The sequence below is a fragment of the Corvus cornix genome, chromosome 7 (assembly GCF_000738735.6).
Source record: "Corvus cornix cornix isolate S_Up_H32 chromosome 7, ASM73873v5, whole genome shotgun sequence".
NCBI lineage: Eukaryota > Metazoa > Chordata > Aves > Passeriformes > Corvidae > Corvus > Corvus cornix.
Genome location: NC_046337.1, coordinates 12,395,811 through 12,422,129, shown reverse-complemented (window position 1 = coordinate 12,422,129; position 26,319 = coordinate 12,395,811). Strand labels below are relative to the sequence as shown.

General features: G+C 38.2%; 1 protein-coding gene across 7 annotated transcripts in view; it reads left to right on the top strand.

The window, feature by feature from the left end:
- Nucleotides 1-26,319, top strand: part of PTPN4 (protein tyrosine phosphatase non-receptor type 4) — a 112,003-nt gene that overhangs the window by 7,396 nt on the left and 78,288 nt on the right. Inside the window, exon 1 of one of the 7 annotated variants that reach the window (XR_002047255.3) lies at nucleotides 14,226-14,377. The exons of 5 other annotated variants lie outside the window; for them this stretch is intronic. The gene's annotated coding sequence lies outside the window, so the exon portion shown is untranslated. Of the gene's footprint in view, nucleotides 1-14,225; nucleotides 14,378-26,319 lie in introns of those variants that run through there. One more of the 7 variants, XM_039554691.1, reaches the window with a different exon arrangement.

Sequence of the window (26,319 nt, the reverse complement as noted above, 5' to 3'; positions counted from 1 at the left end):
ACTGTCTCTCCCCTTATCTCACAGTATAGATTTGACTATTTTGTTCTACAGTTCCTAGATCTGCTTGGGAAAGTGCCTGTGTGTGCCCCTGGGGAGGGATGCAGTATGGTGGATGCTGCCTGGGTTCTTTTGGTAAAGCTGGTTTTGACTTTCCACAATCCCCGTGCTTGCAGAAACTCTGGATTATTTTCAAGCTTTGCAATAGTTAAGTAAATTTTATGGAATTGAATAACAGACATAATAAAGATATTAATTAAAATATCGCTACTTTCAAAAACATGCCACTTGAAAGATGGAGAGACATACAGTAAGAAAATGAGGTGTGAGTAACCACTAAGGATGTATATATACAGTTACACTTAGAATTCCTCAGTAGAGGACTAGAAAATAGATTGAAAATGAACGTCTGACAAAAAGTCCTCCAAGAGGAAATTCCTGCAGGAGACCTTCATTCGTGAGATTAATTAAATGAAAGATTGGAAATTCTCTAGATAGCTGTAAGCTATTTAATAAAACTGAAGTAAGCAATTAAAAGACTCTGTTGTAGTTACTAGCAGAAGCATTGCCTCCTTTTAATGATCCTGGTGCTGTCCCCTCCCCAGTTACATATGTTCTCCCTCCTTTTACAGGAAAGCTATATGTGAGCTCATTAATGCTAGATGCTTTCTGCAGGATTTTCATAAAAAGCATTCTTCTCTGCATAAGGGTGATACAGATAATAACTTCTTTGGCATTGGAAGCACATACACCGTCCTGAGAAAACAAATAAAAGTGCTTTGTAGAAATTATACTAATGAAATGTATGTGAGAGAGTAGCTTGAAAGAGAAACCTGATTAACATCTGAAACTTCAGCTCATGTTCAGCCACCTTTGAATAGAACTTATGTTGCCAGTAAAGCTACTTTGTCAAATCCCTGTTTTCTATTTCTAAGTTACATTGATGTAAGCATTTTCCAATCCACCTCTTTACAGTATTTTTTTTCGTATGTCTGCCAGACAGGTTCATTCCAACTGTTGTGGGAAATGATTGTAGCTACTGTGGTATCTGCAAAAGGCATTTCCCACTGAAGTCTTTCATATTAATTTGAATATATTTTGTGTTGTGGTGTGCCATGATAACTGTGTGTGCTGCAGCAGTTGTGTACTACACTGGGATGTGTTATATGACCAGAGATCTCATCATCAGAGAGCAGCACATGATAGCAATCATGTCATTGTGTTAGGGACAAAGATGTGTAACTGCAGATTCAAAGGAGTTGCCATCGTTCAGCAGAATGAGTTGCGATGAGTAATTAGGAAAAATAGAAAAAAAAAAGAATCTTTAGATGTATTGAGTAGTGCTATAATAATAATTTTAAATTGCTTCAAAATAAGATACTACTTAAGTTGCTGAAGAGCACTCTATGGTAAGATTTCTTCAGAAGTGTTCATTACTTCCCATGAGAAAACAAACGTGGTTTCACTTAAAAATAGGCTGATACAGAAGTTCTGAAGATAAACTTATTAATGTTATTATTTTTCTGCTGTAAACAGAAATCTACATTCTAAAAATCTGCTTTCCAGACTTAAATGTCTCTTGTTAGTACTCAGAAAAACCCACAGTGAAACCTTTTCTTTTGGCAATGTATAAATATCCTTATTTTCCTAGCATAATTAACATACATTGTACACTTCAGATATATCTGTATACATAGTAAATAAAATATCATCATATTGGGTGTATAGTGGACAAAAAGATGGAGTGATAGCATTTTAAAATTCTCTAACAATTGAACTATGTTTTACTATAGATTGTATTTTAAGAGTATTGCAAGTTATTTAGAAATAATGTTTGAGAAGCAAAGTGCTCCTCTTCAAGAGTGATGGGGAAATATATTTTGTGTATTGTTTTTGTATTAGACTTATTTTCTGTCAAACCATGTCATACATGCTTGCACTTCAAAAAATGTTGAAATGTTCTGTTGACTTTTTGAAACTTTTTTTGGCAATTCGACACTCTCCATTTATTTTGTCCCTTGTTTAACAGTTTTTGTGTGTGTTTTCAAAAGCACTTCCATTCACCATTCAAGGAATTCAATAGAATTCTAATAGGAACTGCACATAAATAACTACAGAAATCAATGCTTCAATTCAGCCAAGAGTTTTTTTGTGACTTCAAAAGCCATAAGAGCATTTATTATTAGAAACATACAATTGACTTTTCTTGTATTATCATTTTGCATAGTGATTTGGTTTTTACCACCACAACAAGATGTTTGACAGTTTCATTTGAAAATGATGTATTTACATTCACCATTCCAAAACAGTGTAATTTTAATCTTTTCTTTCAAGCTCTATTCATGTTAATTTGCATGTTGAGCTCTGTGCAAAGGTTGTCAGTGAAATATTCACTAGTGGATTTTTCCTTAGAGGTCAACCAAATGTTAAGCATAGTCTCCTGTTCTTATATTGTGGTGAAAATATAAAAAAAAGTCTTCAAAGAATGGAGTTGTTTGGTTAATTTTTATCTGTTCAACTGATACAGTGTAAAGCATATCCTCCCCTCCAAAATGCTCAATTTTCTGATGCTAACAACCACAGAAGTGACCAACCTGTGGTAGTGCAGGCTTACACTGGAAGTACTTCCAGGCTTTTATGTTCACATTACACCTCAGGCCATGTTGTCTGGAACAGTCCTTTTGATCCTGAAGTTCTTAGGTGGGTTCTAGAAAGTGAGATTATCTCCAAGGAGGTGGTTTGGGCACACCAGAAGCATTAGAAAATTGATGGTGTTTTTCTTTTGAAGTAGCTCAAAGATGATGTGATGTGAAATACAGCACTCTGTGTTCAGTAGTGCTTTACTGCCTTATAAATGAACGCTTTGAGTGTTGTTGCTTTTGGGCAACTCATGCATGCAGTTTCCGTCAGGTAAGGGTACAGTGTTACCACCTGGGGTGGGCAGCACATCTGGAAGGGAAGAGTTTTGTTCTGGTTGTCAGCAGGGTACTCAGATTAATAGATTTTTCTGTATTCTAGTTTTATTTTTCTCTGTTGCTGGTAATTCAGAAAACCAAGTTAAGCTACCAGCAGGGCCTTTTAGATGACAGTAGCCTTTCCCCACCCTCCCAATCTCCTAATTCATGCTCACCAGACAGTCTGGTTCTGTGTGAGGAGAAGGAGGTGTTGAGAGCTTCTTTGTGGAATTTCATCTTGAGAACCAACTGGTGCTGAGACTTGCTGCCACCAGTCCAGTCACCTTGAGATGCAGACCCACAGTCCCCTCCTCACTGACCTTGATGCATGAGTAGGTGCATGTTTTGGCACTTGAGAAACATTTCAGCTCGATGGAGACATAGGAAGTATGGCCTGTCTCTAGTCCTTCACTTTCTAGTCCTAACACTTGGAGTGGAAAGACTCAGATGAAATTTACCCTGTACCTTGAGAAGTGTTTTGGTGGTGATGAGGGGAAAGAGAGGCAAGGTAGAGTATGGTGAGGAGCAAGATTGGTAACACAGACAATGTCATAACTGCAGGGCCATTAGTGTTCAGTGTTGTCATTTGGAATTACATGCGTTTAGGATTTGAGTGCTGTTATGGTGTTATCTTAAAAAAAATAGTATAGAAAGTGAGGTTGGATCTTCTGTTGGTTCCTCAAAGTTCTTCTCCATTTCCTTTTCCACTTCTGTCTAATTCAGATTGCATTTGAGTCAGCTGCTTTCATCTTGACACTTATATCATTCAAGGATCCACAAAGTTAGTATGTTAATGTTCTGCATTTCAACTGACTGATAGGTGCACTGAAACCTATCTTAATTTTGTCACCGCAATGTGAAGCTTCTTTTAATTTCCCAGATTGTTCAGCATTTATCGAAACAAGATAATGGAACGTTGCTGGCACAATTTGTAAGCCTAATGTTTGAAGTTTATTAAACATGGCTTTTTTTTCCCCTAAAACGCATTCTTGCCCTTCCTCTGTTCTTGTAGGTGCTTTGAATGTAACAAATTTATAAAATGGAAGAAATTATAATGGGCATCTAAAAATGGTTTAGTTAGGGAAACTTGGTTATGCTAAAGGGCAAAAAATCATTTTAGATTTGTCTAAAAGCAAGCATCCTTCTGTGTTTTTAGGTTTATCTGTTTTCTGCTTCTTTATGAAATACAGTTTATGACAGTAAGCAAGACAAACCCAATACTTCATGTTTTATTTGAAACCACTGTGGATATTACTAATCCTCTTTTGCACTGCTGCTCTTACACAGGCAACCTCAAATATGTCAGAAACATTTTGATACATTTTGCATCAAATGTTTGTAATTTGTTTTGAATGCAAGAGGGGGAAATAGAACAGGAAGAGCCCCCCAGAAAATACCAGAAGGGGTAGGAGATGGGGAAGACTGGGCAAGAAGCAATCTATCCAGCTCATGCAAGTAGGTGCCAGAAAACCTGAAACGTGGATAAAATTAAATATAATTATAGAAATAAGCAAGAAATAAGTTATTGCTTGGTACAGCACACTGTGTTTCATAGCTCCATATTGTCAGGTAATCCCTTTTATTGACCATGGTTTCAAAGTATATACAAGTATATACCCTGCTTGTAGAACAGGTTGTTAAAAATTTATCTCAGGGACCAAAAAATACAGTCCTAAGTTTGAACCAAATCCTTCCCTGACCACTTTACTGTGTTTTGTACTTGTCATTCCTTTTCCAGAAGTGCTTTGTTCTGCCAGGGCAGGGTCTGTGAGTGTGTTGGACTCCTCCATACCATGATAAAAAAACTAAAGCTACTATCTAATAGGTGTAACATTGAGTGTCTTAATAAACATTCCATCAGCTATATATGGATAAAAATTGTGTTTCCAAGTGCTTGAAAAAAGCTGTAATACATTCGATTTCTGCAGTATTGGATGAAGTAATCTGAATTCTTTCTCGTTTATTATTCTGTTTTTTCACGTGTTTCATTTTGGTACTGCTTAGTATTGGAACAGGCTCTTGACTGTTCTTATTTAACCTGCATCTGGTTTAGGAAGCTTAAAACTGAATCTGTTTGAGGTTTTGCAATACTGAGAATCATGAGAGAGGACCTTCATCTGTCCCGTGGGCTGTGCGCCTGACTCAGTATCCTCATATGAGGAATTCCCTCTCTACAACAGCGTGACATAGTTGGTTTATGTTTGTATCTTATGACCTACTAAAAATACTCTCTTTCCTTCCCACTTACCTTCTAAGATCCTTTTCAGCAGAATCGGTGTATAACCACCTTGTATGCAATTTCTGTATTTTTGCAGTGAATTATGCCTGCTTGTTAGATATAGAAATTGTCCTAACTTATAAAGAAAATTTATGTTTTCAGAAAACAGTTTTCTAACTTAATTTTTAAGAATAAGTGTTGTTCTTATATTCTGAACACACTGATGACACTTTTTGCTAGATTTAAGCATGTGTTACTGGGAATGAAGTAGCTCGAATGTACATTTCTATAAGTGACTGGATACAGTGTCCGTGAGGGGTTGTGAAAACTACTGGGATCAGCAGAGAAAGCATAAATTGGATCAGAAGCTGACCAGAGAGAGCCCTGCAGACTGTTATATTCTAAAAGCATTATTAGTCATGCTCTTCAAAAATGAGTCTTGAAATTAATCCTATCTCATTTATGTCTCTTCTTATTGAAAGCTGTAGATAACACAGAGTTCAGAAAAAATTTTAGTATATCAGAGAACTGGATTACCCCATAAGGCAAATAAGATAAACTCAAGATTTGAGTACTCAAAAAATTAATACTATTTAATAATACAAAATCAAGTATTTCAGGCGTAAGAACTTCTCCTTGAATTTGAATCATGAATTGGCGAGTAGGAAAGGAATTTGGGAATGGTGATAGTGATGTAAGTAATAGCTCCCAATGCAAAGCACAAGCAAGGATAACCCACCTAATACTTATCTGTGGGTCACCATTAGAGCAAAGTGTATTAGAAGAGTTTCTGCACCCACTCTTGCACTGGCTAATGATCTTTATTGCTGGCTTGGATAACAGAAGAGAATTGAGGATAGCAGCTCTGGAAGTCTCACCCACAGCACAAACTAGGGGTGATTGTGAATTTATTGGGGAAAAAAGCTTCAGTGCAGAATTTTAAAATTTTTTGTCCGGTAAACTTGTCATGGTAAGAGTCAAATTCATTTGTGTCTATAGAACATGGATTATATTTTAAAAAACGTATTTATAAAGCTATTTTCTAAGAAATACTTCAGTCTTCTAAGACAGGTTCTCTTGTGCAGTTCTTTCCAGACTTTGCTTTTTGTATGAGAATACACCTGGAAAGAAAAAGCGTTCTATGAGAGCTTTGAAAGGTCTTAATTTTAAAAAGGGATTGCATAAATAAGACACATTCACAGTTTTAGTGTCAGTGTTAGAATCTCCATTTTAACAGTGATCTGTATTATATCTTGAAATACTGGTATCTTGATTTACTGACCTTATGACAACAAACTGAAATAATGGCCTCTTACTTGAAGAGGTTTGTGCTGAAACCAGCTGAGGTTGGTTTGTCTGGAAACGAATGCTGCTACTGGTGCCCTATTAGGACAGACAAAAGGCCGATCAACAGGAACATCTGAATCTGAATGTCAAATGGACTAATGTGGCAACACCACTAATTACAGCTCACTCTTAACATTTGTGTCCTTGTTCAGATTTACAGCGTATTTCAATAAGATTATCAGTCTGTTATGCTATATATATGTATTTATCAAAATACAGGGAAGTGAAAAGTATCAATATGTATGGAACATAATATTTGAACAGGTAAGAAGTGAATACATATCATGGGATAGTTAAAAAATTGTATATAACTTGGACTCCTAACTACTTACAACTTTTTTAATGAGAAGTAAATTTAAAATATTATTTCTGGGTCAGTCTCTGTTTTAGAAAGAAAACATTGGTTTCTATATCAGTTAAATTGTTTTTGAAGAGTCTTATTTGCTCTCTGGAAAGTCATCTTTCAGTTTGTAACCTAAAGCTAACTAGGCTGTCTAATAGACAGGTATGGCTGAAAATATATAGGGATCTTTCTTCTCCTGTCCCTAGGCCCAATTAAACATTGGCTACTGTGTATAAATATTTTTCTTCTGTAGCAATTACTGTTCCAAGACCTACACGGATGCCTGGTAGTCATTTTCCAGAAGATGTTAGCTTAGCCATGCACAGTTAAATCCATGTCCCCTCAGCTCTTCTCACTGCTGTATTGACTGCTATTGACTATAGCAGTAACACATCCCTTGAGCGCTGCAAACTCTGTGAAGCAAGGTTATCTATGGCGATGCGGATTCCAAAGTGCATTTTAAAGATATAATTATTCTAAATGTTATCCATACTTTGCCTTTTTAGGGAAATGTATACCTTCACTGGCAGCTTAAGAGTTGTATGCATACATCAGAAGCTTAAGAGCATGTATATAGGTGGGGCTGCTCCCCACACCTGTGGAGAGCCTGCAGCATTCCTAGGGGGAGGTTGTTTCCTCCAACTGCCTTTGCCTTTCCAAGTCCAGTGCCACACGTAATGATCTTCTGTCACCAGGGTGTGATGGGGGTGTGTGCTCATTGGTGGTGTGGGTTGATAGGCTTTAGATTGGCATGGTGCAGCAGAAGCAATCATACAGTGGGTCAAGATCCAGGATGCTACATTCAAATAACTCTTAGAAAGATCCAATAATGACAGATGTTTGGAAGGAGCAGATCCTGCTTTCTTACTCCTTCAGCTGCTGCTGCTTTTCTGATTTACCCACAACTGGGCATCAGTTACAGGTCTTTGGACTCCATCCCTGTACAGTTACATGACATATCAGCTGGGAGGAGATATATCAAGCAGCTACATAATCAGCTTGGCCTTGACTACCCACCCCCTGCTGCCTGAGCTGAAAGCTTTAAGCCAGTTCTGTTGAATGCACTGGCATGAAACTCTCCATAGCACAACCACTGTATTTCCACACATCAGAATATCATTCTTTGTCTTTCATTGGCAAAAGTGGCAATGATTATTTTCAATATAAGTTTATCTATTTGGACACGGACATCTGCAGGATAAGAAAAATAATTGTGAATTAAAAGTCTAGACTCCATCAATATTTTGGCAAATAGTAAAACTGAGCACACAGTAAGAAACTTAAGTGAAAGTTCTGCTGCAGAGGCAGAGGCTGGTTGGAGGAAAATGTATTAGCACCAATTACAACAGTCTTTCTTTTTGGAAAGGTCTGCCAAAGTCATTGATCAAGATAAAATCCAATCTTTCCTGTGATTGTGTGCCAAAGATGATATGCTTAAGGGATAATAGAATTTATGCCAAGTTCTGTGGGATTCAAGGATTGCTTGTTAACTAGAAGAATTTTTTTTCTTTGAGTTGCATAAATTAACCTTTTTTCTAACAATTTATCTTTTGTTTATGTGTTACTGTTCCTTGTTCATTTGTACTGTCATCATCATTCTCCCCCCCACCCCTCATGCACTAGTCACTTTTCATACCACAGGGAGAAAAATTTTGCATCAAAAAGGCTGGCACAGCACGTGCTGCAGATAAGAACGGGAGTGCTCACTTGGATCAGATAAAAGATCCGGAACTCAGTAATCCTGACAGTGATGAATAACATGGAGACGTGTAAGACTCGTATCCTGTGTGCAGTGAACCTTCCTTGATGTAGCCACATACAGACTGATTATAAATCCATTCCTAGGTTTGTTTGGTTTTAACATGTAGGTACTGATAGCTGTAACTTTTATCGTGTAGAATATTTAACTATTTTTAAATGCTCCTGGTAAACTGAAACCCAAAAGCATTTCTGGTATCTTTCAGTCAAAGAAATACTGGGCTGAAAGAGGAAGGCACTAATGTGTTATCTTTTAGAGTGCATTGTATAAGCTTAGTGTTCATTTTCTGAGCAAAAGAAAGAGCGAACATAAATTTGAAATTGTGAGGATCATGTTGTTGATACATATGGATGTAACTATTATAAAAGACCTTATTCTAATGCCAGTACCTGATAAGAACAGCAAGAGATGTATGACCAGTGTGGGCTGCTGCCACTGACTCACTGTGTAATGACAGGCAAATTACTTGGTTTTCTGCATCTTGTTCTACTCCTTTATAAATGAGAAATAGTTTCCCAGTCAAACTCTGAGATCACTGGATAAAAGGAGAAATTTTTTTTGTACGCCTACTGAGTATATAAATTTGAAGATAGAAAGTGCACCAAATACCAGGTTCTGTGGAAGTCTTCTACCAGTACAGACACAGTAGGATGAGTCTTGCTGCTCATTATGGATTCTATTAAGCCACATTGTACTTTTGAAGACCACTTAATGCACAAACAGAAAGAGGGGTTTAGGTCAGATTTAGCACTTCAGTGTGTATTCTGTTCAGTTTCTTTCTGTAGTTAAGCACAGCTTCAATAAAACGTCTCTGATGTCTGCATTGGTAACTACCATTCCATTTTGTTTGATACGCCAGACATTGCACCCCCTTCAGATGAAACAGTACAGGGAGCCTTTTAGAGTAGTTTTCTGTCAATCTCCATCACCTCTGTCACGTTGTGTCTTTGGCTGCATTTTATCACTGAATTTTCATGATGTTTTGGGGAACTTGACCTTTTCAGAATTGTCTGCATTGACACTGTAGTCTTAACCTCTCCCCTGGCATCTCCTGAAACAAAATACAAATTAACGATTCAGACACCACAAAACAAATCACACGCCACTTGTTTCTTCCCAATGATTCTTCATTGTCATTGTTTGCTGTATTGTATGCAAGTCCTTGTGTGTTCTGTGGTGAAAGGGACCTAAATAATGCAGGAAATTTTAAGGGAGGTCTTTAGCAGATAAGTACGGAAATGATGCAACAGTTTCAGGTGTGTATATATATATATATATATATATGATGATTTGGATAAACACAGAATGACATCATTTCAGCACTGACATATGGAAGTTAACAGGTTTGATGTATGCTTTGGTTTTTTAATAAAGCCATACTTTTATTGTGATAGTCCATAAGTAGCTATGGAAGTGGTGGGGAATACATGAAATTTCTGGTCTCCAGTGCTTCAAGGAAGAATGTGCTGTTGTCTCTTTTAGTGATTGCCCCTCTGTTTTTGCACCTTCATCTCCTTCCATTCCATTTATCATCATTCTTAATCCCTTTTTAATTTGCACACTTCCTTAGATTTTTTCATCACTTGAAATGTTTGCTTTAGCTTCATCATTAAAAAAATTATTATCCTATCAATGATTCTAGTTATTACCCTATTTTATCTGGTTGTGTTCTGCCCCAAATTCAGTAAATACACAGTTGAAAGCTTCAGTTTTGAATTTATCTTCACATTTTCCTCATCTTTTCACCATTTTTCACCTTTTTGTTCTTTTCTGGAGATGGCTTTTAACAAAATGAATGAACGAATGATACTCCCTTGGCTGGATGCTAATACCTTTACTCTTTTCCTTGTTTTGACCATGAAGGAAGCCTTCCTCTCCTCATGGCCACCTGCTGCCCTCCTTGTGCTGCTGTAGTGCTTTTGCCGCTGCACAGTGAGTCATATTGGGGAATTGGTCTGACTGAGGAATAATTTTGCCAAAATTGTGTTGCTTATTTCCCCACTCTGGTTTACCATATGGCTGTACAAATGGCTATGTCAGCAGTAGGGAGAGGATGATGCAAGGCTGAAAACGAGAGGCCAGACTCAGGAGTGGGTCAGGGATGCTGTGTTAGCTAACAGTGCCAGGTTATGTCAAAATAAAAAGAGTTTGTCAGAGTAAAGTGTAGTTGTCTGTGACGTTGTCGCATCCTACTTCTGGAAATCCTGATCTCTGCTGCTTTTTTCCTTAACCTCTTTCCCTCTCCCCCTTGCTGCTTAACATATTTTCCGAAGCTCCTTGTTAATCTCTTTCTTATAATAAGTGATCAATAACAACATCAATAGAAAGCCTCAGTGTGTGCAGGAGGTGGAGCCTGTCGTCCTCAGGATATGTTGAAAACCTATTTGAATCATTTGTGTGGGCATCCTTAGCTAAACCTGTACTGTCACCCATAAAGTAATTACAGTGAGTTTTAGACTGGTAAGCTGTTGGGGTTGGATATGTATAAGTTTAAAAAAAAATACTTAAATCAGTAGTTGTCCAAATCAGTACGGTATGGAACCTGCTTATTGTGAAATTTGAAAAACTTTAAGCCATTTTGGTAGAATCATTGGTAACAAAAAAAATGTAATGCAACCTAATCTGCTTTCATAGTGTCTTTCCAGCAGTGACTGGATATCTTGACAACATGATATTTCATGTCCCTGAAATCAATCACGAGATGCTCTTGGTAAACAAATGCACTAAATAATCCCTTCCTTTTCCTAAGTCTACAGAGATGCATTTCATTAGTTTGCAGCCAAGTTATTAACTGCAGTTTTTTCTTGTTTCTGTGTTTGTTGGGGGATGTTAATTTTTCTCTACAGATATTAAACTGACACTGAAATGGGAATGTATACATCTGAAGTTATCTGCAAATACAGTAATTTTCAAAACTGGTCTTAGGTTAAAGCCCACAAAAAATATGAATTCACTTCTAAATCCAATTCTGCGTTCTCCCATGTAAATAGACTTGATCCAAGCCTGTGTGTAATGGTGTGTCTGCATGTGTTGAAGTCTCAAAATGTCTCACCTAATGTAAGAATATCTTTTTGTTGTTCTTAAAAATTCATGTATATTATTGTTCCCTCTATTCCTGTACTTACTCGGGAAAAAGTAAGAGAAAAAGTGGCGTTGTTTAACAGTATGATGCACACCATGGAGACAGTTTCTGCAGCTTGGTGTGTACATCCTTTCAGAAAGGAATGATATTAGTTACCCTCTGGTCGGTCGTATGAGCTGTAGTTCATTGTCTTGTCCATGACTACTTTCTGCATATCATAGTCCCAGTTACTGACTTTCCAAATTTCCGTTTGTTTCTAGGACAAAAGAATCAATGTTTGGTTCTTTAAAAGATTGAGCTATGAAGTAAAACAGGAATCTGAGCTTAATGCACTGAAACAAACGTGAGCTCACTCAGGTTACACATGATCATTCAGTACTGGGTTTTTTTCAGTAAATGGGTCATTTTCCAAAGTTTAACACCAAGAATTCATGCACTGTCCTGATGAAAGTGAACCACCAAATTCCAGTGTCTTGAAGTATAACTCCAAACTGGAAATGGAAAGCAAACTGTCTGTGGCATATAAAGTGTAAATAAATATGACATTTTGTGGGTTCCTCTCTAGATCTTCTCCCAAAATATCCTACAGCCTTATTATGTGTACGCTTGGGGATCTGATGCCTGTGTCATCAGGCTGGCAGCACTCCTCTGGGAGATCTTTCCATCGCCTTCCTCCTGTTCTCAGTAGTTGTATAATGTCTTTTTAGCCTGTGTCAGTTCTGTGTTGCTGGTGCCTGCTGGTAACATGGATCCTGCTGCCTGCTCTTTTCCATAAGCCCTTGAACACTCTTCTTTTTTCCCGACTGAAAGGAAAGCATGATCTTCATTCAGGAGTTGCTCTCAGTTTTCTCAGGTAATACTTTTCTTGAATTGCTGCCAGTGGAGACAATGGTTGTGTTCTCTTCAGCTAAATGTTGCTGACAAATTTTCAGTTTTCTGTGTGTCTCCTGTTGCCTTACCTAGATTTCAAATACTTTCCATAGATGTTGTGTTTTTATCTGTAAGTGTTCTGAAAACAGGCATTTAAGTAATAGCTCTCTGATCGTCTTTAACTCTGATGTAGTTACTCTGGAAAGCAATATTTTATTCTCTTAAACTCTCAATCGTATTCAGTAGAAAATTGAAGGAAACTTCTTAGTGAAGCCAACAAAACAGGAAAACAAGCTAACTACAAAAGTGAATTTTAGATAAATGTTCAAACACCTACAATTTTAACACTTTTCTCATCCCTTGTGGTTGAGACTAAAAATTCATCAGTCCATGGAACTGCAAGATGAAATGTAAGAACCAGATTTGTAGTGGTATTAAAACTTGCTATGTAATGGTGGCATGGCTGCTCCTACTCCAGCTACCAACATCTTCCCATATCATGTTTCAGCGGCGTATTACAGTAATCTTACAAAGTGGCTTAATAGAATATATAGTGGCAGAAATATTAGTGGTCAGTCCTAGATTTTTTGAGTTATTTTGCCTTAGTGACCACCATGTCACAGAGATGTACATGTATATATGTATATATGCCTACATATCTGTTAAAAAACAGAGCCTACCACAAAGTATGCATAAGCTGTAGGTTTGGGTGTATGTGCTCTTGAGTTACTTATTTTGGATTTCTTGAGAGCTAGATGAGATTTTTCTGCACTTTCATGAGCTCTGTCAGCACTTGTTCAGTCTAGTTGGCACCTTTTCATTTCTCTCTGTTTTTTTCAGCAGATTTTCTTACAGAAAGGCGGATGATCTAAGACTGTGAAGAAATTCTAATTTGTGTTTCTCTTTATATACTTCCAGAGGACAGATGGACACGTCTGTTATTTAATAATGCTTATGTTACATCCTTCATGAAGAATCAGAATAGCTCCTAGCAGTCTGCCTGCCTGTCAGTAGCAGACACAAGCTTCTTGCTGATTTTGTGTTAAATAACAGGGATTTCTGCTCTCTGGGCTCTAGCTTTAAGAATTTGAGAGCAGCAAATTCTCAGATGGACACTGTAGATTCTTCATAGTCTTAGCTGCTGAGAAGCTCCCTCAGATTTTTCAGTGACCTGGTAAATAAGCATGCTGTGCTGGTTCTGGGAGAGTGGGGGCTACTTTTCATAAGGTTAATGTGGTGGTGTTATTAAGCTCTTTACCATTGCGTCTCTCTCTGATGTACATAACATCATGCTCATCATTCTTAAGAAATTGCCAGAGCATCCTGACGTCAGCTTCTGCATCTGGAAAGGACAAGCCTTGATACATATCTCTCCTCTGAATAGTCAGAACTGAAGAACTCTTCAGAAACTCTTCAGCTTGAGATACCCTGCTATGGACTAATGCTGAAGGAGTGTCATGGTGCATGGAACTGGCCGCCCACTGTTCCATGGGCAGTGCATATTCCTGGCAGCCTCAGTTCGGTAATTGTGTGATCCATCTGGAGCTGCCTCACCTTTGTTCTCTGGTCTCACAGACTCCAGTATTGGACCCACTGACACTGACTTCTGAGGAGAGGACCTCTTCTAGCAGTGGACAAAGCTGAAACTTGGCAAACCTTTACTGGACTGTAAAAGGACTCATTCATCTGTTTTTACTCTCTTTGGAACTTCCTGGAGCTACCAAAACATTTCCAGTCACGGGTCACCAGGATCTCCTTCCTGTGATCTAGGGAACAAACTGTATGTTGTCACATCTTTCCACATAAGGTATTAGCAATTTCATGGTGTGGTATCATTGGTGTTAGTGTGCTGACAGTTCTGAGACTGTTGAATTCTCTTGTTGTTACCCCATTTCAACAACTGCATGGTTGTACCTAGGTGGCTACTCCATATGTGTCTATCATGGCTACAGACACTTGCTGAAGTGTACATGTTCTGAAGTCAGTATTGCTAATGCTGCAGATGTAGTGGCTGGAGTTCAGAAGGATCAATTCAATCTGGATTTTGTCGGACAGAGTGCTCTGCGTAATCATAATGCATATGTAGTGGTTTCAGATCTCCTTTTTTATTCTGTTAAAGAATGTAGTTGCTACATTTGTTCCCAGGTTTAACCTGTAACGGGAAAAGAATCCTTTCTTTTTTGTGGGTTGAAGTTTTTTGCCTCTTCATAATATGGCAAGGTTGTTCATCTCTGTCACTGATCCCCTGATTGTTTCAGAGAGGACATAACTGGGAAAACTGAGCTAAGAAGCCAGTGGTTTTGGTTTGACCCTCTGCCCTTGGTGAGCCTTGCTATTCTGGGCTGGTCTGTAAATCTTTGTAAAGAGGAAGCTTTTTGCTACCTGAGTTTACCAATGCAGTTTTGAAAATACTGAATTTTCTAAAGTCCTGATTTAAAGTACTTCTTGTATTGAAAGACTTGGTTCCCCAGAAGAACTGAGTCTGATCTGTGACACTCTCATGGGTCTGTCATGCTCTTTAGAGAGAAGGTGACTGTGTCTCATCGGTGTGTGTGGTGGCTATTGCTTGAGTGATACTAGTGTCTTCATTTTAATATCTCTTCTGAGCATTTATGGGAGCATGGGGAAGAGCTTTGTGTCCTCAGCTAAGCATAGTACCACTGTTCAGAGAGACTCTCCTTGCAGACCAGCACTCCTGTTGCTTCCACCTGTGGCTCCTGCAGCTGCTTCTAGGGGAACTGGGCTGTGCTGCAGAGCTGCCAGCAGGGAAAAGTGTGGGTGAATAGACACTGGAAAATAGCAGAAGCCAGTTGATTGGTTTTCTTTGTTAATGTGCACGTTCCATATCCTGCCATATGTCTCTCTTTTGTAGCCTTTTAATTCTGGGATGCTCTAGATGTAAAGAGTTTGGGAAAGCTGAGTTTAATTACAAAAGAAGGCCTAAAGAAGCAGGTGTAAGAAAGCCTTTGGGCCTGACTGCAGGGGTATATGAATGAACAGAGTTTTTAAACACAGTGCCCAAGAGGAGCAGTGCAAATGTGCTGACTCTGAGAGCTTGTTGCCTTTTAATGCCATCTTCATTTGTATATTGGTACACTGTTGCTTCTCAGTGCACTTTTTACAATATTTTCACTGTAAAGAAAAGATGAGTCTAATATTTTATCATCTGAGTGTCTCTTCACACTTGGAATTGTAGAATTGTTGAGGTTGGGAAAGACCTCTAAAGATCAAGTCCAACCATTAGATATCCATGTCCAGCTTGATAGATACAAAGCTTTCTTCTCTCTTTAAGTATCAGAAAACTTAACTACTGGACTTACTCATATCACTGTCAACATGTTTGTGCGTGTTGAGAATAAACTTGTACTTAATCAGTTTTCCTTCTGGGTCTTCTGTTCTGAAAGTCTTTTTTTTTTTTTTTGAAGGAGGTTGTCCCTAAGCATTACAGGCATTGAATTAATTTTGTTGGTGAAGATAATAGAAAAATGAAGTAGGGAGAAGTTCTAAAACACAGATTTAAGTCAAAATGTATGCATGCAGGAGACAGGGTGAAGTAACTTGACTTTGCAGGTTCTTTACAGGTTTTTGTAATGGTGTGGAAATCTTTCTGTACCACATGTTAAAATGTGTAAAATTTAAAAGCCTTTTAATGATTTTTGGTAATGCTGCATAGGTGATTATGTTGCCATCCATCTCTTCCATTCATAACCATATGGAAAGCATCTCAGCAGAATACATGAGACACTTACACCTGTGACTCTGACTATGGATGTACCTGGCATCTCTGTATTAAGCTTGGGAGCAGACTTGGGCATTGTTCTTGTCTCTTGGCTACGGTTTTTCTTCTTGCCTCCTGGTGGAACTTGTTTGATTTTCTGTGCATTTTGGGCACATTTGTGTGATTTCTTTTGCTGCCATCTTCTGTACCCACCCCAAAGGAGTAGGGCATCGAGTAAGCCAGAGGAAAGTTGAAATGTGACTAGAGAAATGGACAAAATGTAGGGAAGGATTTGAGTGATGAAGGGAATTGAACAGTTAGAAGGGGGACTGTGTTAGGGCCTTGAGATGGAAAGAACATACATGGAAGAGATCTGGAGTATTTGCAGGAAGTGAATGGTACAGGGACTGATGGTTTTAGTGATTAATTATTACCTTTGTAGCTTCAGCATGGCTACGTCATCAACCTGTGAATCTGTAAGCATCAGCCTGTGAATCTGACCCATGTTTGTACCTGCCTTTCCAGGGAAAACAATAGGAGCACGAGCCAGGCTATTTTGAGATTACTTAATTAATATATTCTTTAAATTGTCTGATGAGGCCTAATGACTTTTAAAGGACCCCATTGAAATGTTTGATAACATAACAGTTTTATGTTCAGCTTAACAGTGTGGTATCTCCACTGTCCATTGTTATCTATTATTTCTGTCAGGAATCACAACATACTTGCTAAGACAAAAAATCTTGCTTTTCATGTCAAATATTTATAGAAGGATTCTCCCAAGGGAGACCATATGTCTTTATAAAACAAGAAAGTATATTGAAAAAAATTGTATTTTTTATATTATTAACTTAATGGGCTGGTTTTTGACTGTAACAGTATTCATTAAAACTCAAATATTCATTATTGTAACTTGTTTGCATTTCTGTGCAAGTCTGTGTTGATACCTTAGAGCTTTTTATTGTGACTAAATGAACTCTGAATGTAAGCAAGAATTGTACTGGGAAATTTTACAACTGCATTTTCCTTTATATAAAACATAAACGTCTTGAGAAAACGCTTTTAGAGCTTTTGGAAAACTAATCCAGAACTTTCTCAAAACTTGCTTCATTCATTATTTTTGAGGTTTGCTTACTGAATTATTCTTGCAGGTAAGATTTCTCATTTGTTCAAGGTAGCACTAGTGGTGAGTAGTAATCACACCTGATCTAATGGTGACATTTCTTCTAAGGACTGCCAGTAATTTGGTGCTGGCCCAGGCTGACCCCAGGTTGAATTCGAGATGTTCCTTCCTTTGACTGTCAACAGCCTCTGTGTATGGCATTACTCAGAGGCGACACTGGACATACAGTCATTTGTGCTCTGTACTTTGAGAGGTTGTGGCTTGTCTTTTTCTCCCACAGTAGCTTCTGTTCCCTTTTAGAAAAGAGAAATGAATCTGTCCCAGAATGCTGACTGCTTTGCAGTTGAGCAAAAAAAAAAGTGTTTAATAATGGATTTAAAGGAAAGGTATTTAAGGAAGTGGTGATTGTACTTGCTGGCAGCTTCCCTTCCACTTCTTTTATAGACAACAGCCAAAAATCTTTATTCTCACCTTTACCAAAAGGGTAAGAAGGTGGGAAACTTGGGTGCATTCTGAAATCTTTTGCTCTGTAGGGACACTTACGTTTATAATTGCTGTGAAAAGATTTGAGATTTTGGCTCTACAGGCTTGGAGGAGTTTCAGAGTTCATTTGTCAGAGATTTGCATCTCCACAAAGCAATTCCCACTGCAAGTATGGGTCATAGAGATCCTTGGGAACTGAAATGCTGGGCAGAAAGCTGTCTACTGACTAAGTCCTCTGCTGTGTGTGGCTTGAGCCATAATTACACCTGAGGATATAGTTATGTCCTAGATTTAAGGACTGCAGCACAGGTTCTGTGCTTAGTTCTGACTGAGAGTTGTTGCCGTCTTTCATAGGGGTTTAACATCAGCATGTCTACATAAAGCTTGTATGAATTTCCAAATACTGAAGGTCTACTATCATAAAAATACATTGACTTGTGTAACTGAGATGCTTCTCAGGTAGCCTTGGAGTCTTTCTATGCTGTTATTTTATACAGCAGAATACTGTTGTATAAAAATAACAAATGTGGTACCAGGGTGAGTTTTACACTGTGACTGTTTCTTATGCTGTCATTGCAGAGTGGCTCGGAAATCATGATATGTTTGTTTTTTCTTGCAGATTCACATTACCTTTTTATTTTGACCATGAAGTTCCTTTCTGGCATTTGTAGTGTGCCAACTTCGCTACAGACAGGCTCACTAAGCCTTTCGTTAGGTCTCTGCTGTCAGGTTTTCATAGGCTACCACATGCTTCCAATGTTTGTTACGAGTTTGAAACAGAGAGACATCCAACATAATCACACATTACATGAAGTACTTTTTCAGTAGAATGAAAGGAGAGCTGAGAGCACCGAGGAAATTGGTTCAAATCTGTCATTCAGACCTGCTGCCTTGCATAGCCCCTGGCTCAGCAGAGGTGGGGCTCAGGAGCTGAGCACTTGCCTGGGGCAGCAGAGAACTCACTGCAGGGAAGATGGGACAGCCCTGCAAACTTCTGGTTTCTAACAACTTGGGGGCTATAATTGCTTCTGGTCTCTTACAGTAATCTCTATTAGCTGCAGTATAGTGGAAGAGACGATCTAAATGGGGGTTTTGCCAAGGATTTTGTAAAGCTGCTCTCTGTTGAAAGGTGAATTAGTTTGCATACAAGGCTCTTAAATCAAGTCTACAGCTTTAGTCCTTTGACTTCAAGGAGAAAAAGAATGCTATGTCCTTAGTTTTAATATAGTGGGAAAAGATTGTTAAAGGCCAGAACATGGCAATCTCTCCTGTATACAGTTGAACAGTAAAGTAGCATAAGTTCATTTTTAACAATAATTTTCTATGCAAGTGGTAGGATTCGCTGGCAAAGAAAGCTAAATTAATCAGTGGATTAAGACGACTTCTGAGAGCAACTATTGTGATTGGATTATTTTATTGTGAAGATGCAGATGTCAGTTATAGGCAGTATAGTAGAAAAGCTCATTTGTGTTAAACTTACTCAGAGTTTAGTGACTAGGTATGTAATCATCTCTGACAGCATGGTTTTCTTAGGATTAGGCTTTATTGAGAAGAAAAAAAAAAATTGGTTCGGTCTTTCGTACCACAAGTTGGAGAACATTTGCCATGATGATGTGTGGGCTTCTGTATTGGGCTGTGGTTACAATGAAGTTGGCATTTAGAGTTGTGGTAGGGGAAAAAATCAAAACCTGAACTTGCCCCCATCCTCGCACCTGAGACGTAACTGTGTGCTTTCAGCTGCAGCACAGTGAAGAGGCTCAGAGTGGGGATTTGAACCATACTGCAGCTTTAGTGACAGAGAACATATTTTTACAGGGTCCTTCCACACCTCTGGTTGTGTTACAAGGAAGAATGGAGGTAATTAGATTACTGTCAAGGCATCTCGAGGGCCGATGGGCCCTTCCTTCCCACATTGTGTTGTGGCAGGGGGTGTGTGCAGGAAATCGATTTGGCCAGATGAAATAAAGTTCTTGGGAGCAGCAGAGAACTAAGTAAGTGCAGCTGAAGGCCCTGTGATATGCAGATGATTAAACTGCATTCGAGGTTTTGTTCTTGTTTAGAGGTTGTAAATACGTGAGAGAAAGCATAAATAGCAGTGTGATTAAATAGTAGCATGACATGAAGCCTATAAATAGCCTTTTATAATTTTGTAGTACTTTCTCCTTTTAATAGCCTTTTGCTCTTTAACTTCAGCGTACACAAACTCTGCATGGGTGGGTTCATTTGCCCTTCTTCGCAATGTTTTATTCCACTGGAGTTGTGATGTTTCTTTTATTGCTTTGTTTTTAGTTGAATAACTGGTTGTACCATGGTTAGGTGCCTGTTTTTTCAGTAGATGTGAAACTTGATACTGAACTGAGCCAATATGATAAACAAGTATTAAAGCCTCTGTGTCTTCCTGAACGTGAATGCATTAGAGGAGATGGTAGAAGTTGTTTTCCTTCTAAAAATAAACTCAGTAAATAGTAGAATAATTGCATTTAATTAATCTCAGACCAACCAAATTGAAAGTTTCTTGCTAGTTCTGAATGGAAGCTCATTGTAGAAGTTTCCAGCTCCAAGCAAAATAGATAATTTTTCTCAGTTGATATTTTATTAAATGTAAATACACTAGATGTCTTTTTCTTTATAGAAAATTTATACTCTATACCTGTAAAGTGATTTGCTAATATGCTAGTAAAAGAAATATAACTTCTCATTAAAGGTCTGAGATTGAATAGATGAGCTGTATAATACAGAAATACAGTTTGTCAGTGAATTTTAGTTTCACTTGGGTAACATGGTATCTTTATTCTGGAGCTGTAGTGCATTAAAAACTCTGTCTTTTTGGCTTTTTTGCCTTTTCCAATTGTATACCTTCAACTTTGTGCCTTTACTTCTTGGATGTAGGAATGTAGGGATTTCTTTTCCCCACCTTCCCCCCCCACAGTATATTCATAGTTAGCCTTGACAGTGTTATGTTGCTTTTCACACCATTAATAGTGTCTGCTATTTTTGTTAGGTTAATTTTGTGGAAACTTTCAAGTATTACTGTCTAATTTTATGAAGAACAAAAGCTAAAAGGAAGAAAACAGTCATATTCAGAAACAAAAAAATAGAACTTTTAAGGGTTTTTTGGAAGTCTGGTTTGATGAACCCTGGTAAGAATTATAAACTTTTATGTGACTTTGGATCTTGTCTTTCCTCTTGCATTATGTTTTCTTCCAGCTTTTTTTTTACAGATGCTTCTGTAAATTTGTCAATTTATTTTCAAGAGAAGAAAATCAATCCCAAAAGGAAAAGTATTTTTAGATACTCTTAGACATATGAGTGAAGATAATCTATCTTCTTACTCATTTGTGTCCAAACTTGAGTGTAGTTTAACAATTTACAAAACTCTGAATGCATAAAGATGAGTGCAGGAGGCCTTCAGTCTGCATGTCATAAACCCTGACAGGGTGTGACTGTTCAGGTCAGTATGCCACAATTTTGAAAACCTTTTGGTTTGGCTCAGAGTTTCACTTTGTAAGAAGTACAGATACAGTTGTTACAGAGTGGGTTTGTACAATATACAAATATGGGAATACAGACATCTTTAAGATACTTTGCTGAAGAAACTAAACCCTCAAAACTGTGATTTTTTTTTTCCTTTTAAAAATTCCATTGCATATGAATGATCATGATTTAATTCTTTGAACATGAGTCAGATTTATTCACATAATTTTGAGTTTCTAGTCTTGAACTGGCTTGAAAATGGAAATTGTTTCCTATAAAGAAAGTCTTTGAGAGGAGGCAGAGGCAAGTCAGAAGAATACTTACTTAAGCTGAGGCGAACTTGTAAAATATAGTAAATAAAGAAATAAATAAAAGGAGGCCTTAACATTTGGGATGATGTAAAATAGGATGGTTCTTTTGCAACTGGGCAGGTGCCACCAGCAAAACTGATCTTGCCTCATGCAGGAGCAACTTGTTCCAGTTCCCTGGTGTGCTTTGGGGTCTCTTCAGTGCTCATCCCATGGCCAACCAAAATGCGACCTGCTCCCTTTCACAGCCACAGCGCTGTGGAGAGGCCAAGTGCCTGGAGTGCAAGGCAGGGTGGCTGAAAGCCAGGGCCACGGATGGAGTGAGGTCACTTTTCTGGGCAGCACTGCCAGAAGACATCCCTTGGTTTGTTTTCTGCTGGAGGAAGAAGCGGAGTTGACAAGCATTTTCCAGACAGGTAGCCAGATAGGCATTATTTTAGTGTTTCCAGCAGAAAATTGGTGGGTTTTGGCAAAACTGAAATTTTCCATGTGAAAATTTCTATTTTTTATGGCAATGGCATTTTGGATTAAAAACTAATTTTGATGGAAGGTGTCCAGTTGGTTACACTGAGCCATAGAATTAGCATCTGCTGTGCTTAAATCTATTGGAGATAATTTGGCTTAGGTTTAGCAACTCTGAACAAAATATACAGACAACTTTTCCTCCCCCTGTCTAATACCTCAGTTTTAGTGCCAGCCAAAATTCAACTTGAAGTTGGCTATGAGTAGAGGAAAAGCTTTTTCTGAATTTTGCTGGTTTGTTTTCAGTTCAGACTGCCTTTAACTTCAAAGGCTTCACAACACAGATGCCATGGCTGGAAGTACAGCTGCCAGTTCCACTGGCTGCCCTGGACTTGTGGGTCCTTTAATGTGCAGCAGTATTGATGTGTGAGTGCTCAAGTGGCTCATAATAAGCCCACAGATATTATCCATCATATGTTTTCTGTCTGTGTTGTTTTCAGATAATTGTGGTTGAGGCTCGTACAGCATACAGGATATGGGACTTGTGTTCATTTACAGACACATCAGATTAGAATGTGTGACTTTGCATCATTTGGTGTTCTACCCCTTTTATCTGCTTAATTGTGTACAACTGTTGAAGACCAGCAGTTATTTGCATGTAACTTTCCTCTTTTTGATTTCTTAAATTGTGTTTAAAAAGCCCTCTTATTTGTAGATGGAAAAGCTGAAATGAGAACCTAATTTTCACTTGCTACGTTTCCTCGATTCAGCGTGTGTAGTCAGGCTGTTGCTCAAGTTTAGAGCTGTTAATAATTAGTGTCATGAAAGGACTGTACTTGGTTATTCTAGCTACAGGCAGTTGAGCATTGTCATTAAAAGCTCAAAAATTTAAAAGACTCCTTTTATATACTAAGGAGCTTTTGTTTTCTACTGGGTCTGTACAGAACTGTAAAGTCCTTTTTTTAATAGGTGAAGAAGTCTTCTTTTAAGTCATATTGGAAAGGGGAATCAAATTTAGTTATGCCTTGATACCTTTGAGGAAAACTGGAGGAAGAAATTTGGATTTGGGGGGTTTGAGGTAGGGGTGGGGGTCTATGTTCTTCCTCTCCCTCCCTCCTCCCCTTAAGCGAGATAGTAAATACTAAGTTGTTATCACCTGGTGCTTCTGATTGTGCTTTGTCTGAACTTGCATGGATTTCAGCTCTTTTTTCTTTTGATAGGTAAATATTTAGGCTTCCTGATCTTAGAGTTGTATCAGAGCCAGATTTCCCTATAATGAAAGATCTATTTAAATCTACTTAACCTAGTTTAGGAACACATTTTAAAAAGTACTGCAGATTTATTTTGAGAAGTCTCTATCGAGATATTTTAGTAATGTTTCGTTATAGTCTTCATTTATTACATCCTATTATAGCATTGAGTCATAAAAGCAAGAATAAGAGATCCAGCTCCAGGAATGGGAAGAGTTGGATGTTGTAATCATCTGTGTGGGGGTCATGGATTAGCATTTTTAATGCTATTTTCAAACAAGGGCAGATTATGGATAGAATCGATTTTAAAATAATGGCGGTGGAACTCACTTGGAAAACTTTTCTATTTATTCCTAGTAATCTTCACACATGATAAACACCTCCAAATATCATAAGCGGACAGCTGCATACTAGGAAATGAAGTTTTATGTCCTATAAATGCATTTGTATATTTGTTTAATTTATAGTATTTTTTAAATATAGGAGGATAGTTGAAGTCACCATTTAGTGATATTTAAACAGTGCTCCTGTTCCTGGTGTTTTGTTTTTTTCCTGGCAGACATATCATTTACTGACTGCTTCAGCTATCTGCCCTTCCACAGGGATTGGTTGGCTTTTTTTAAAGTAAGGTTAGATTTAATTTTTTTCCCTGCTAGTTTTGTCCTTTCCATCCTCAATGGCTTGTTGCAGGAGTGTGGTCTGCTGCTGCTACAGTGCCTCTGTGTGTTTGCCGCCTGGCCCCAGCTGAAGTGTCGTGAGTTGTGCCATGGCCACAGCTGTGCACTTGGGGCTTCTTCCCTCTCTGTGGCCTTCCTGCCTCACAAGCTGGCACTGCTGTAGCTGGTGCTTGCCATCAACTTGTGCTTTCACATAACAGGCCTTAAATGATAGCAATATCATTATTTAAAGACATTTCTAGCCTCAGCTGTCTTCTCTCTGTTTCTTCACACCATGATACAGCTTTCCTAAACCATTCTGTAAAGGAGTCACACTGTGATCAGGTGATTCCTGAAGATCAATTACAGTCCATTGCTTAATAGAGTGATAAGTGTGCTTTTTTTCTGGTTTCTTAAGGTGTGTATGGGTGTATTGCATATTGTAGAGAAATTTTCTATATTTTTGCTCAAAAGTAATCTCTGAAACCTCATGTGAGGTTCTTCACACATCTTGTTCAAATTTATGTGACTTGTTTCATAAAACTTCCGTAACCCGAGTAGCACCTAGAAATGAAAAGTCTTCAGGTCAGAAACAAAACAGCTGCACAAATTCATATGATGTTTCCAGTCTGATTATGACTTCAGTGTGTCACCTGCAGGACAGATGGGTTTGTGTTGGTTGTGAATAACCATAGCTGCTGGCTGTGAAGCTTTGCCTAAAGGCATGTGCACTCTGGACGTATTTCTTGCATCATTTGAAAGTGATGCAAAGGTCCTGCTCTTCTGCAGTATTGTTATCATCAGGTCAGTGGGTACTGAGCCATGAGCTGGCAGGAACTAGCTGGAAGGAGGCTTTCTGTTGTCTTTGCATTTGTTCACACTCTGGCCTGTAGGACTGTTGCAGTGAAAAGGGAAGTTGGGGGCCCTGATGAAGTAGGATTGGGGGGAAAAAAGGGTCTGACTGTTTTAATTCTAGCTCTTTCTTGGCTGCAGGCTTTTATTTTAGTGGTCGAATTTCTTCAGCATCTCTGACACTCCAAAACGGTAATGTGGTTTGGATGGGTGTTCACTAAGAGTAAATCTGAAGCTTAAAAATGGGTTTAAAATGAACCATATTGAGCTGTTTGGAATTTATAAGTCTATTTGCCTTTTTTTTTTTTTTTTTAACTTTTTTCCTTGCCAAAGAAATTTTAATATTTTCTCAGGCTGTTATCTCATCTAGAGCCCTGGACAGTGAAGATGGAAAGGTTACTGTCTGCATGAGAAACATGACTGAGCATAAAAAGGGAGGACATAAAGGTTTTAGGTTCAAAATAATTGTCAGTGTTGATGGCATGGTTTGTAAGAACTCTTTTTTTTTTTTCTTAGTATTGCTCTTAAACTGCCAGCAGTTGTTGTAATCTCAAACTAATGAATTTTATCTTGCCATTCGGTGTTTCCTGAAATGTTACATACAGGAGTAAAGTAAAGCACGTAACAGTCTTCCTGTACTGTCCCACTTCAGACTCAAAACAGAAAGGGATCAGCTGAAATTGAGAGGCTTTTTTGGGAGTGTGGTGCATGCAGTTTCAAGCATAATGAGTATTGACATTTAATTAGATACAAGTGTCATTTATAATAGGCTTCTCTGTTAGCTGTGCCCTTCTTCTTGGGGGCAGGGAGGAGCAAGGGAGGGAATTGTCAAATTGTCCAAATAGTTTATTTTTCAGAGGAAATAGTTGCTTGCTACAGTACTATCTCAGTAATTTGCTGTGTTCTGGTGTACAGCCTCCAGCTGTCTCTAACAGATTTGCCACTATCCTGTGTAGAGTGACTGAACACTCATTAGTTATTATTTTTACATTAGAAAGTATGAAAATCTGGGAGTGGCAGAGCAAGGTGTTTCATCTTTAACCTGTGCCTCTATTAGTAATTATGTGATTTTAACAGCAAAAATCTTGCTTGATATCACACAGCAGTTGTTCAGATTTGAAACCCCTTTTCAGAGAAGTAGATAAAAAGCATTATTCAAGGATGTCTTAATTTAAAAAGAAGTCCTTGAGTAATTTTTTAACTGGGAATAATTAGGCATCAAGACTGCACTGAAATCCACAGCCAACCCCGTGAAATCCTTATGTTCATAAAATGAGATGCATTAACAATCTTAGAAACTTACCTGAGTAAATGGCTAGAGTATCAAATTAGTTCTCTGCTACTGGTTCGTGTATAGGAAAAACTGATGGTGGAGGAGAGGGCTAAATTCAACTTCTTTTCTCTCAGCTGTTGAGCTTTGGGC